Here is a 14867-nt window from a genome sequence, read left to right as displayed (position 1 = left end):
TGTAACTATAGGATTAGTAAAGAAGAGGTGTCTTATAGACATCTCTCCATAACTAAGCCATGGACTTAATGTCACCTGACAATGCAAAGGTGACATCAACATCGCAAATATGAAGAGCCAGGCAAAGCACAAGAATTGGTCGATCTAATAGATGCACCTTTTATGGGTGGCTATGGGCTGCTACTTTTAGGCTGGGGGGGGGGCAATATCCATGGCCCATTACCTGCCTGAGAATACCAGCCCCCCTGCTGTTTCCTTGAGCAAGGATGTTTGTCAAAAATGGGTGTGACCTCATGCCATTTTTTATTTATTTATTTAAATAATTGAAAAATATGAAGTGGGGACTCCTCCATTCTTGATAATCAGCCTTGCTGAAGCTGACAGCTGAGGGTTGCAGCTCCCAGCTGTGGGTTTTGCCTGGCTGGTTATCAAAAATACAGAGGAACCCACGTCTTTTTTTATTATTATTTATTTACAGAGTAAGAGCTGGCTGATGAATACTCCCACCAACCGCTCCTCCTCTCGCTGTTATTAGTGGCAGCAGGAGTCGGCTGATGGGAGCGGTAATCCTATCAGCCAACACCAGTGTCAGGAGGTGAACTTTATATCCCCGATCACAGCTGCTGGCTAAAGCTGTTTTTTGACAGTGTGGGAACCACGGCTCTCTGACCGATCAGAAGCGGTGTTTTACAGGTTGGGGGCGGGGTACTGTTCTGGTACCCGAACTTTTTTTTTTTTTTTTTTAACTTTGGCCGAACCCGCCGGACTTGAACATCCAGGTGTTTGCCCATCGCTAATATACATTCTACCATTTTTTTAAAATTGCAAAAAGAAAAAGGGATGATGCACAAGTTTAGGCACCCTTGGAGATCTGTGTGCTCAGAAGTGATGTGAGTGGGATTGTTTGTTAGGCAATCCCCAAATGTGTTGCGGCTGTCAACCAGCCAGGAAACATGCAGCCACGGTGACTCGAACATATTAATCGAGCATGCCCAAGATAATCAGATAACACCCAACCATGCTCAGATTACACAATATCCGAGTGCTCTCGCTCATCAATAGTGCTCAGATAACTTTGACCAAGGTTTCAGACCTTAACCCCTCTGTGACCTTAGACGTACTATCCCGTCGAGGTGCCCTGGGCTTATCTGACCCTGGACGGGATAGTACGTCATAGCCGATCGGCCGCGCTCACGGGGGGAGCGCGGCCGATCGCGGCCGGGTGTCAGCTGCTTATCGCAGCTGACATCCGGCACTATGTGCCAGGAGCGGTCACGGACCGCCCCCGGCACATTAACCCCTGGCACACCGCGATCAAAGATGATCGCGATGTGCCGGCGGTGCAGGGAAGCACCGCGCAGGGAGGGGGCTCCCTGCGGGCTTCCCTGAGACCCCCGGAGCAACGCGATGTGATCGCGTTGCTGCGAGGGTCTCACCTCCCTCCCTGCTCCCTCCAGCCCCGGATCCAAGATGGCCGCAGATCCGGGTCCTGCAGGGAGGGAGGTGGCTTCACAGAGCCTGCTCAGAGCAGGCACTGTGAAGCCTGCAGCGCTGCATGTCAGATCAGTGATCTGACAGAGTGCTGTGCAAACTGTCAGATCACTGATCTGTGATGTCCCCCCCGGGACAAAGTAAAAAAGTTAAAAAAAAATTTTCCAAATGTGTAAAAAAAATAAAAAAAAATATTCCAAAATAATGAAAAAAAAAAAAATATATTATTCCCATAAATACATTTCTTCATCTAAATAAAAAAAAACAAACAATAAAAGTACACATATTTAGTATCGCCGCGTCCGTAACGACCCGACCTATAAAACTGTCCCACTAGTTAACCCCTTCAGTAAACACCGTAAGAAAAAAAAAAAAAAACGAGGCAAAAAACAACGCTTTATTATCATACCGCCGAACAAAAAGTGGAATAACACGCGATCAAAAGGACAGATATAAATAACCATGGTACCGCTGAAAGCGTCATATTGTCCCGCAAAAAAAGAGCCGCCATACAGCATCATCAGCAAAAAAATAAAAAAGTTATAGTCCTGAGAATAAAGCGATGCAAAAATAATTATTTTTTCTGTAAAATAGTTTTTATCGTATAAAAGCGCCAAACCATAAAAAAATGATATAAATGAGGTATCGCTGTAATCGTACTGACCCGAAGAATAAAACTGATTTATCAATTTTACCAACCGCGGAACGGTATAAACGCCTCCCCCAATAGAAATTCATGAATAGCTGGCTTTTGGTCATTCTTCCTCACAAAAATCGGAATAAAAAGCGATCAAAAAATGTCACGTACCCAAAAATGTTTTCAATAAAAACGTCAACTCGTCCCGCAAAAAACAAGACCTCACATGACTCTGTGGACCAAAATATGGAAAAATTATAGCTCTCAAAATGTGGTATTGCAAAAAATATTTTTTGCAATAAAAAGGGTCTTTCAGTGTGTGACGGCTGCCAATCATAAAAATCCGCTAAAAAACTCGCTATAAAAGTAAATCAAACCCCCCTTCATCACCCCCTTAGTTAGGGAAAAATAAAAAAAAATGTATTTATTTCCATTTTCCCATTAGGGCTAGGGTTAGGGCTAGGGTTAGGGCTAGGGTTAGGGCTAGGGCTAGGGTTAGGGTTAGGGCTAGGGTTAGGGCTAGGGTTAGGGTTAGGGCTAGGGTTAGGGTTAGGGTTAGGGCTAGGGTTAGGGCTAGGGTTAGGGCTAGGGTTAGGGTTAGGGCTAGGGTTAGGGCTACAGTTAGGGTTGGGGCTAAAGTTAGGGTTAGGGTTTAGATTACATTTACAGTTGGGAATAGGGTTGGGATTAGGGTTAGGGGTGTGTCAGGGTTAGAGGTGTGGTTAGGGTTACCGTTGGAATTAGGGTTAGGGGTGTGTTTTGATTAGGGTTTCAGTTATAATTGGGGGGTTTCCACTGTTTCGGCACATCAGGGGCTCTCCAAACACGACATGGCGTCCGATCTCAATTCCAGCCAATTCTGCGTTGAAAAAGTAAAACAGTGCTCCTTCCCTTCCGAGCTCTCCTGTGTGCCCAAACAGGGGTTTACCCCAACATATGGGGTATCAGCGTACTCAGGACAAATTGGACAACAACTTTTGTGGACCAATTTCTCCTGTTACCCTTGGGAAAATACAAAACTGGGGGCTAAAAAATAATTTTTGTGGGAAAACAAAAAGATTTTTTATTTTCACGGCTCTGCGTTATAAACTGTAGTGAAACACTTGGGGGTTCAAAGTTCTCACAACACATCTAGATAAGTTCATTGAGGGGTCTAGTTTCCAATATGGGGTCACTTGTGGGGGGTTTCTACTGTTTAGGTACATTAGGGGCTCTGCAAACGCAATGTGACGCCTGCAGACCAATCCATCTAAGTCTGCATTCCAAATGATGCTCCTTCCCTTCCGAGCCCTCCCTTGCGCCCAAACGGTGGTTCCCCCCCCACATATCGGGTATCAGCGTACTCAGGACAAATTGGACAACAACATTTAGGGTCCAATTTCTCCTGCTAACCTTGGAAAAATACAAAACTGGGGGCTAAAATATAATTTTTGTGGAAAAAAATATTTTTTATTTGCATGGCTCTGCGTTATAAACTGTAGTGAAATACTTGGGGGTTCAAAGCTCTCACAACACATCAAGATGAGTTCCTTAGGGGGTCTACTTTCCAAAATGGTGTCACTTGTGGGGGGTTTCTACTGTTTAGGTACATTAGGGGCTCTGCAAACGCAATGTGACGCCTGCAGACCATTCCATCTAAGTCTGCATTCCAAATGGCGCTCCTTCCCTTCCGAGCCCTCCCATGCGCCCAAACGGTGGTTCCTCCCCACATATGGGGTATCAGCGTACTCAGGACAAATTGGACAACAACTTTTGGGGTCCAATTTCTCCTGTTACCCTAGGGAAAATACAAAACTGGGGGCTAAAAAATAATTTTTGTGGGAAAAAAATTTTGTTTTATTTTTATGGCTCTGCATTATAAACTTCTGTGAAGCCCTTGGTGGGTCAAAGTGCTCATCACACATCCAGATAAGTTCCTTAGGGGGTCTACTTTCCAAAATGGTGTCACTTGTGGGGGGTTTCAATGTTTAGGCACATCAGTGGCTCTCCAAACGCAACATGGCGTCCCATCTCAATTCCTGTCAATTTTGCATTGAAAAGTCAAACGGCGCTCCTTCCCTTCCGAGCTCTCCCATGCGCCCAAACAGTGGTTTACTGCCACATATGGGGTATCAGCGTACTCGGGACAAATTGGACAACAACTTTTGAGGTCCAATTTCTTCTCTTACCCTTGGAAAAATAAAAAATTGGGGGCAAAAATATAATTTTTGTGAAAAAATATGATTTTTTATTTTTACGGTTCTGCATTATAAACTTCTGTGAAGCACTTGGTGGGTCAAAGTGCTCACCACACATCCAGATAAGTTCCTTAGGGGGTCTACTTTCCAAAATGGTGTCACTTGTGGGGGGTTTCAATGTTTAGGCACATCAGTGGCTCTCCAAACGCAACATGGCGTCCCATCTCAATTCCTGTCAATTTTGCATTGAAAAGTCAAATAGCGCTCCTTCCCTTCCGAGCTCTCCCATGCGCCCAAACAGTGGTTTACTGCCACATATGGGGTATCAGCGTACTCAGGACAAATTGGACAACAACTTTTTGGGTCCAATTTCTCCTGTTACCCTTGGTAAAATAAAACAAATTGGAGCTGAAGTAAATTTTTTGTGTAAAAAAGTTAAATGTTCATTTTTATTTAAACATTCCAAAAATTCCTATTAAACACCTGAAGGGTTAATAAACTTCTTGAATGTGGTTTTGAGCACCTTGAGGGGTGCAGTTTTTAGAATGGTGTCACACTTGGGCATTTTCTATCATATAGACCCCTCAAAATGACTTCAAATGAGACGTGGTCCCTAAAAAAAAATGGTGTTGTAAAAATGAGAAATTGCTGGTCAACTTTTAACCCTTATAACTCCCTAACAAAAAAAAAATTGGTTCCAAAATTATGCTGATGTAAAGGAGACATGTGGGAAATGTTACTTATTAAGTATTTTGTGTGACATATCTCTGTGATTTAATTGCATAAAAATTCAAAGTTTGAAAATTGCGAAATTTTCAAAATTTTCGCCAAATTTCCGTTTTTTTCACAAATAAACGCAGGTACTATCAAAGAAATTTTACCACTATCATGAAGTACAATATGTCACGAGAAAACAATGTTAGAATCACCAGGATCCGTTGAAGCGTTTCGGAGTTATAACCTCATAAAGGGACAGTGGTCAGAATTGTAAAAATTGGCCTGGTCATTGACGTGCAAACCACCCTTGGGGGTAAAGGGGTTAATTAGCCTGTGAGGGTTATGGCTTGTTTACAGTCATCATAAGGATAAGGCCAGGTGATGCAAAAATCTCAGCTTTATAAAAACCCAGCCTCCTCTAACCTTGTGCCAAAAAACAGCAGATATGGGTTATTCAAAGCAGGTGCCTGGCACTCTGAAAATTAAAATGGTGAAGGCCCACAAAGCAGAAGAAGGCTATAAGAAGATTTCAAAGGGTTTTCAAGTTAAACTTTCCTCAGTTTGAAATGTAATTAAGAAATAGCAGTTAAAGGGAACCTGTCACCCCCAAAATCGATGGTGAGGTAAGCTCACCATCATCAGGGGCTTATCTACAGCATTCTGTAATGCTGTAGATAAGCCCCAGATGTAACCTGAAAGAGGAGAAAAAGACGTTATATTATACTCACCCAGGGGCGGTCCTGCTGCGGTCCGGTCAAATGGGTGTCTCAGGTCCGCTCCGGTGCCTCCTATCTTCATTCCATGACGTCCTCTTCTGGTCTTCACGCCGCGGCTCCGGCGTACTTTGTCTGCCGTGTTGAGGGCAGAGCAAAGTACTGCAGTGGGAAGAAGCCAAGAAAGGTCAGAGAGGCCCAGCGACTGCACACTGCAGTATTTTGCTCTGCTCTCAAAAGGGCTCAGAGCAGGAGCCGGGAAGCCTCCCCGAGTGCACGTCAGATCACTGATCTGACACAGTGCACAGCAAAGTTTCCACTGTTTAGGCACATCAGGGGCTCTACAAACGCGACATGGCGTCAGATCTCAATTCCAGCCAATTCTGCGTTGAAAAAGTAAAACAGTGCTCCTTCCCATCCAAGCTCTCCCGTGTGCCCAAACAGGGGTTTACCCCAACATATGGGGTATCAGCGTACTCAGGACACATTGGACAACAACTTTTGGGGTCCAATTTCTCCTGTTACCCTAGGGAAAATACAAAACTGGGGGCTAAAAAATAATTTTTGTGGGAAAAAAATTTTGTTTTATTTTTATGGCTCTGCATTATAAACTTCTGTGAAGCCCTTGGTGGGTCAAAGTGCTCATCACACATCCAGATAAGTTCCTTAGGGGGTCTACTTTCCAAAATGGTGTCACTTGTGGGGGGTTTCAATGTTTAGGCACATCAGTGGCTCTCCAAACGCAACATGGCGTCCCATCTCAATTCCTGTCAATTTTGCATTGAAAAGTCAAACGGCGCTCCTTCCCTTCCGAGCTCTCCCATGCGCCCAAACAGTGGTTTACTGCCACATATGGGGTATCAGCGTACTCGGGACAAATTGGACAACAACTTTTGAGGTCCAATTTCTTCTCTTACCCTTGGAAAAATAAAAAATTGGGGGCAAAAATATAATTTTTGTGAAAAAATATGATTTTTTATTTTTACGGTTCTGCATTATAAACTTCTGTGAAGCACTTGGTGGGTCAAAGTGCTCACCACACCTCTAGATAAGTTCCTTAGGGGGTCTACTTTCCAAAATGGTGTCACTTGTGGGGGGTTTCAATGTTTAGGCACATCAGTGGCTCTCCAAACGCAACATGGCGTCCCATCTCAATTTCTGTCAATTTTGCATTGAAAAGTCAAACTGCGCTCCTTCCCTTCCGAGCTCTCCCATGCGCCCAAACAGTGGTTTACTGCCACATATGGGGTATCAGCGTACTCAGGACAAATTGGACAACAACTTTTGAGGTCCAATTTCTTCTCTTACCCTTGGAAAAATAAAAAATTGGGGGCAAAAATATAATTTTTGTGAAAAAATATGATTTTTTATTTTTACGGTTCTGCATTATAAACTTCTGTGAAGCACTTGGTGGGTCAAAGTGCTCACCACACATCCAGATAAGTTCCTTAGGGGGTCTACTTTCCAAAATGGTGTCACTTGTGGGGGGTTTCAATGTTTAGGCACATCATTGGCTCTCCAAACGCAACATGGCGTCCCATCTCAATTCCTGTCAATTTTGCATTGAAAAGTCAAATAGCGCTCCTTCCCTTCCGAGCTCTCCCATGCGCCCAAACAGTGGTTTACTGCCACATATGGGGTATCAGCGTACTCAGGACAAATTGGACAACAACTTTTTGGGTCCAATTTCTCCTGTTACCCTTGGTAAAATAAAACAAATTGGAGCTGAAGTAAATTTTTTGTGTAAAAAAGTTAAATGTTAATTTTTATTTAAACATTCCAAAAATTCCTATTAAACACCTGAAGGGTTAATAAACTTCTTGAATGTGGTTTTGAGCACCTTGAGGGGTGTAGTTTTTAGAATGGTGTCACACTTGGGCATTTTCTATCATATAGACCCCTCAAAATGACTTCAAATGAGACGTGGTCCCTAAAAAAAAATGGTGTTGTAAAAATGAGAAATTGCTGGTCAACTTTTAACCCTTATAACTCCCTAACAAAAAAAAACATTGGTTCCAAAATTATGCTGATGTAAAGGAGACATGTGGGAAATGTTACTTATTAAGTATTTTGTGTGACATATCTCTGTGATTTAATTGCATAAAAATTCAAAGTTTGAAAATTGCAAAATTTTCAAAATTTTCGCCAAATTTCCGTTTTTTTCACAAATAAACGCAGGTACTATCAAAGAAATTTTAACACTATCATGAAGTACAATATGTCACGAGAAAACAATGTCAGAATCACCAGGATCCGTTGAAGCGTTTCGGAGTTATAACCTCATAAAGGGACAGTGGTCAGAATTGTAAAAATTGGCCTGGTCATTGACGTGCAAACCACCCTTGGGGGTAAAGGGGTTAATTAGCCTGTGAGGGTTATGGCTTGTTTACAGTCATCATAAGGATAAGGCCAGGTGATGCAAAAATCTCAGCTTTATAAAAACCCAGCCTCCTCTAACCTTGTGCCAAAAAACAGCAGATATGGGTTATTCAAAGCAGGTGCCTGGCACTCTGAAAATTAAAATGGTGAAGGCCCACAAAGCAGAAGAAGGCTATAAGAAGATTTCAAAGGGTTTTCAAGTTAAACTTTCCTCAGTTTGAAATGTAATTAAGAAATAGCAGTTAAAGGGAACCTGTCACCCCCAAAATCGATGGTGAGGTAAGCTCACCATCATCAGGGGCTTATCTACAGCATTCTGTAATGCTGTAGATAAGCCCCAGATGTAACCTGAAAGAGGAGAAAAAGACGTTATATTATACTCACCCAGGGGCGGTCCTGCTGCGGTCCGGTCAAATGGGTGTCTCAGGTCCGCTCCGGTGCCTCCTATCTTCATTCCATGACGTCCTCTTCTGGTCTTCACGCCGCGGCTCCGGCGTACTTTGTCTGCCGTGTTGAGGGCAGAGCAAAGTACTGCAGTGGGCAGAAGCCAAGAAAGGTCAGAGAGGCCCAGCGACTGCACACTGCAGTATTTTGCTCTGCTCTCAAAAGGGCTCAGAGCAGGAGCCGGGAAGCCTCCCCGAGTGCACGTCAGATCACTGATCTGACACAGTGCACAGCAAAGTTTCCACTGTTTAGGCACATCAGGGGCTCTACAAACGCGACATGGCGTCAGATCTCAATTCCAGCCAATTCTGCGTTGAAAAAGTAAAACAGTGCTCCTTCCCATCCAAGCTCTCCCGTGTGCCCAAACAGGGGTTTACCCCAACATATGGGGTATCAGCGTACTCAGGACACATTGGACAACAACTTTTGGGGTCCAATTTCTCCTGTTACCCTTGGGAAAATACAAAACTGGGGGCTAAAAATATAATTTTTGTGGGAAAAAAAAGATTTTTTATTTTCACGGCTCTGCGCTATAAACTGTAGTGAAACACTTGGGGGTTCAAAGTTCTCACAACACATCTAGATAAGTTCCTTAGGTGGTCTAGTTTCCAATATGGGGTCACTTGTGGGGGGTTTCTACTGTTTAGGTACATTAGGGGCTCTGCAAACGCAATGTGACGCCTGCAGACCATTCCATCTAAGTCTGCATTCCAAATGGCGCTCCTTCCCTTCCGAGCCCTCCCATGCGCCCAAACGGTGGTCCCCCCCACATATGGGGTATCAGCGTACTCAGGACAAATGGGACAACAACTTTTGGGGTCCAATTTCTCCTGCAACCCTTGGGAAAATATAAAACTGGGGGCTAAAAAACAATTTTTGTGGAAACAAAAATAATTTTTATTTTCATGGCTCTGCGTTATAAACTGTAGTGAAACACTTGGGGGTTCAAAGCTCTCACAACACATCTAGATGAGTTCCTTAGGGGCTCTACTTTCCAAAATGGTGTCACTTGTGGGGGTTTCAATGTTTAGGCACATCAGTGGCTCTCCAAACGCAACATGGCGTCCCATCTCAATTCCTGTCAATTTAGCATCGAAAAGTCAAACGGCGCTCCTTCCCTTCCGAGCTCTTCCATCCGCCCAAACAGTGGTTTACCCCCACATATTGGGTATCAGCGTACTCAGGACAAATTGTACAACAACTTTTGGGGTCCAATTTCTTCCCTTACCCTTGGAAAAATAAAAAATTGGGGGCGAAAAGATCATTTTTGTGAAAAAATATGATTTTTTATTTTTACGGCTCTGCATTATAAACTTCTGTAAAGCACTTGGTGGGTCAAAGTGCTCACCACACATCTAGATAAGTTCCTACTTATCTTTCCAAAATGGTGTCACTTGTGGGGGGTTTCGATGTTTAGGAACATCAGTGGCTCTCCAAACGCAACATGGCGTCCCATCTCAATTCCTGTCAAATTTGCATTGAAAAGTCACATGGCACTCCTTCCCTTCCGAGCTCTCCCATGCGCCCAAACAGTGGTTTACCCCTACATATGGGGTATCAGCGTACTCAGGACAAATTGTACAACAACTTTTGGGGTCCAATTTCTTCTCTTACCCTTGGGAAAATAAAAAATTGGGAACGAAAAGATCATTTTTGTGAAAAAATATGATTTTTTATTTTTACGGCTCTGCATTATAAACTGCTGTGAATCACTTAATGGGTCAAAGTGCTCACCACACATCTAGATAAGTTCCTTAGGGGGTCTACTTTCCAAAATGGTGTCACTTGTGAGGGATTTCAATGTTTAGGCACATCAGGGTCTCTCCAAACGCAACATGGCGCCCCATCTCGATTCCAGTCAATTTTGCATTGAAAAGTCAAATGGCGCTCCTTCGCTTCTGAGCTCTGCCATGTGCCCAAACAGTGGTTTATCCCCACATATGGGGTATCGGCGTACTCAGGACAAATTGTACAACTTTTGCAGTCCATTTTCTCCTGTTACCCTTGGTAAAATAAAACAAATTGGAGCTGAAGTAAATATTTTGTGAAAAAAAGTTAAATGTTCATTTTTATTTAAACATTCCAAAAATTCCTGTGAAACACCTGAAGGGTTAATAAACTTCTTGAATGTGGTTTTGAGAACCTTGAGGGGTGCAGTTTTTAGAATGGTGTCACACTTGGTTATTGTCTATCATATAGACCCCTCAAAATGACTTCAAATGAGATGTGGTCCCTAAAAACAAATGGTGTTGTAAAAATGAGAAATTGTCAACTTTTAACCCTTATAACTCCCTAACAAAAAAAAAATTTGGTTCCAAAATTGTGCTGATGTAAAGTAGACATGTGGGAAATGTTACTTATTAAGTATTTTGTCTGACATATTTTCAAAATTTTCACCAAATTTCCGCTTTTTTTCACAAATAAACGCAGGTAATATCAAAGAAATGTTACCAGTAACATGAAGTACAATATGTCACGAGAAAACAATGTCAGAATCACCAGGATCCGTTGAAGCGTTCCAAAGTTATAACCTCATAAAGGGACAGTGGTCAGAATTGTAAAAATTGGCCCGGTCATTAACGTGCAAACCACCCTTTGGGTAAAGGGGTTAAATCTAAAAGATGAAACTATGTATACATATTTTTGCGTAAAATACAAAGAAAAATGTGTCATCTTTAACTTTAGGCCTTTTAAAGTTAATTCCATCTTCAACTTGTTCAACTGTTCACAATAACAGTAACTTTGACCAGCGGTGTCCAAACCTTTACATGCCACCGTGTATATATATATATATACTTTGCCTTCCTTCTGCAGGCAGTAAGCAGTCAGCTCTGTGTAAGTGTGGCCTAGGGGATTCACTGAGATTAGTCTGGACAGGAAACTGCCTGTCTGTCATTCCCATGTGTTTTACCACTTATTAGTAAAGAGTTAGGTTGACAGGGCTAAATTGCGAGTCATGCATGCTCCAACTCGCTTCATAAACCTATCCTAGAAAGAACCCTCCCTGCTTATGAAATAACCACCTTCTAGTACTGTCATGTAGTAGTATAATATTCTCCTATTAGCACTAGATCGTAGAAATTGGCTTTGAATTTCCCTAAGATGTGCAAAGGTATTGAAGTTGTGTGAAGCATGGCATTGATGGTTTTAACATAAGATGGTAGCATGCTCACCTACCAGCATCCCCACAGATCCAACGCAGGCAACTCTAGAGGTCTACACGAACACCGAAAGTGATACCTGCACTGTTCGGAAGCCAAAAGACCCCTGAACGCTGACATATTTTGGAAAGGTCAAGTGACTAGAAAAGCAATCATCGGATATTTCTCTTACATGCTCTTCTAGTTATGTGACTGCTGAAGCCAAACACAGGTTACAACAGTACTCTGACTTCTGAAAGGAGCAGGCATCGTTAGCGGAAGAGGTGCATTGCAATGGAGCAACCTGTGTTTGATCTGCAGGGATGCTGCAAGGTGAGAATGCTGTGCTTTTTAATTTTAAAGGGAATCTGTCACCCCCCGGAGACACTTTTCAGCTATTACTATGGGCATACAGGTAATAGAAATGTTAATCTAGTCTTACCTGTATGTCGAGCGAGTGCAGGGCGCATGTGCGGGATTCCGGAGCCACAATTACACGCCACAGGTCAGTGTGACGTTAGTGGGAGGGGGGGTGATAGTATAATGAATAGCGGAGGCAGGGATTTCTTCCAAGCACCACATGCCCACCTGGAAGAAATCATTAGCATAATGAAATAAAAGTCAATTTCTGAACATCTAGACAGCATCTATGAGACATACAGGTAAGACTAGATTAACATTTCTATTACCTATGCTCATAGTGATAGCTGAAAAGTGTCCCGGCCAGACAAACCGTAAAGAGAGGGTAAGGGCGTCTGCTATAGAAATATCTGAATTGCAAGAATTTAGTGAAGGTCCACAGATCCTCAATGACTTCCCTACACTGACTTTCTGGCTTAAAACTGAAAACTGCCTGCATGAGTTGGAGCCCACTGATCTGATGTCTATGGCCCATGCTAAGGATGACTTTAAAAACTTACTGTCGATCTTATTCTCATTGGGTCTTCTGAAACTCTCTACTGATCAGTCTCCCTCTAATCAAACTTTTTCTTCTTCAATCTGTCCTGAATGTGGCAGTCAGAGTTGTATTTTTGTCCAGGCGCTTCAATGATGCCTCCACCTTATGCATTGCCATGCATTACAACTGCAGTCAGAGTGCTGAAAGTGAAAATCCCATAGTGATACTAAGTCAAGAAGTCAAAAGGAATTGGTAAAATCTATATTAACCCCCCACACACACACAAAATAGATTTTATCTATCTATCTATCTATCTATCTATCTATCTATATATACACACACACAATGTACCCATAAATATCTTTATGAAAAAAAAACCAAGAGCACATTTAATATTGCAGCATCCATAATGAGCCGCCCTATAACAAAGTCCCACTAGTTAACCCCATCAGTGAACACTGTAAAAAAAAAAAAACACGAGGCAAACAACGATGTTCCATCATCAAACTGGAGAACAAAAAGCGCAAATAAAGCGTGAGCAAAAAGACAAAGGAAAATAAAAATAATATAGTTGAAAATGTCATGTCATCTTGTCCTGCAAAAAAACAAGCTGCCATAAAGCTCCATCTGTGAAAAAATAAAAAAGTGATAGCTCTCAGAATAAAGCGATGCAAAAATAATTATTTTTTCTATAAACCAATAGGCTGAAATTAATTTAGCTCAATATTAATATAATATAAAAAAAATTAATAATAATTGTATGACTGAATATTGAGCAGAATTAAATATGCTGACATCTCCTATATACAGTATGATCCAACACATAGCCCCCTACTTACAATACGAGCCTGCACACAGCCCCCTCAATCAACAACCAAAGCAATAAACCCATGGGCGCCTCCTACATGTAAACCATAAAAAAAAACCTCAAAAAATTATCTTTATTTACTTTTAAAACCCAATACATAAAGACATAAAAGCACTCACATTTGCACAGAAAAAACTGTGATTTAAAAAAAAGAAAAGAATTGAGGGGAAAGAGTCTAGTATTTCCCTTCATAATACCCTTCCTGACAGCGGAGGTTGGCACCTTAAGTTGAAATGGTATGACACCTCCGCTCCACGTTGACTGCCCCTATGTACCACTCCTCTGACTAGGCATACTCAATAGGTGATAAGATAATATGTAATGAACATATATAAATACTGTATTTTCTGGCGTATAAGACTACTTTTTAACCCCTGAAAATCTTCTCAAAAGTCGGATATCGTCTTATACGCCAGGTGTCGTCTTATAGGGCAGGTGCGGAGTAATCTGCGGTCGCCGCATATTGTGGGGGGAGCGACCCCAATGACGAGGTGAGGGGGCGCCTCACCGGGAAGGTATAAGTGAAGCAGAGAAGGAGATAATAGGATACAAGGGTGAGCCAGATTAGTGAAAGAGGAGTGTTTTTCTAGGCACAGCACCGCTCTCTCTCTTTTTTGCATAACCCTGGCATCCCAGACGCTGACAGTTTGCTTCACTTACACCTTCCTGGTGAGGAGCTCCCTCACCTCGTCATCAGGACTACTCCCCCCCCACTATATACGTCGACTGCAGATTGCTCCGCACTCACCTTATTAGACAACACCCAGCATATAAGACAACCCCCGACTTTTGAGAAGATTTTATATTTTAACTGGAAAAGTTGGGGGTCATCTTATACGCCCAGTCGTGTTATATGCCGGAAAATACGGTATATACATTATAGATACTATTTTTCAACAATCTGACCAGAAAAGAAAAACCTAACAATGTCCAAGAGGAAACATATATGATGTCCTTTTCAAACAAATAATAAACCTTCAGATGATAAATGGACAGTCAAGTGGCAGTGCAATTAAAACCACAAAACATCCATATACCTCATTATCATGACTTGGATGTCGGGTGACTCGGGACCAGGGGCTCCTTACCTGTCCCCAGTGCTAGGGGGCACCCTAGCTTGCCCTGTTCTCCGGGTTACTTTTGAAGGTGAAGATGCCGGGGTTACATACCTTACCTTATCTCCTGAATCTGCCGTCTGTTCCCTTCCCCCACCCAGGGAAGAAGGACCAGCCGTGCACCGTAGTTCACCAACCAGACGAACAAGGCAACACAAACAGGGGCAACGGAAAAATACCAAGCATACAAATAGTCACATAAAACAGAGGAATGCACTGGGGAGTGGAAGATGGGGAAAAAAAACAAAGTAGGTGCAGGAAAGGTAATAATCACATATACAAACCCAA

The 14867-nt window shown here is 42.5% G+C and overlaps 1 long non-coding RNA gene across 1 annotated transcript in view; it reads right to left on the bottom strand.

Moving 5' to 3' along the window:
• Nucleotides 1-12286, bottom strand: part of LOC138651102 (uncharacterized) — a 59829-nt gene extending 47543 nt beyond the window's left edge. The window contains exon 1 of the long non-coding RNA XR_011315435.1: nt 12141-12286. This is a non-coding gene — a long non-coding RNA (uncharacterized lncRNA). The remainder of the gene's footprint in view (nt 1-12140) is intronic.
• Between the last annotated feature and the right edge of the window lie 2581 nt (nt 12287-14867).

The sequence above is a fragment of the Ranitomeya imitator genome, chromosome 1 (assembly GCF_032444005.1).
Source record: "Ranitomeya imitator isolate aRanImi1 chromosome 1, aRanImi1.pri, whole genome shotgun sequence".
Classification (NCBI taxonomy): Eukaryota; Metazoa; Chordata; class Amphibia; order Anura; family Dendrobatidae; genus Ranitomeya; species Ranitomeya imitator.
Note: the sequence above shows the minus strand (reverse complement) of the source record. Positions and strands in the feature narration are given on the sequence as shown.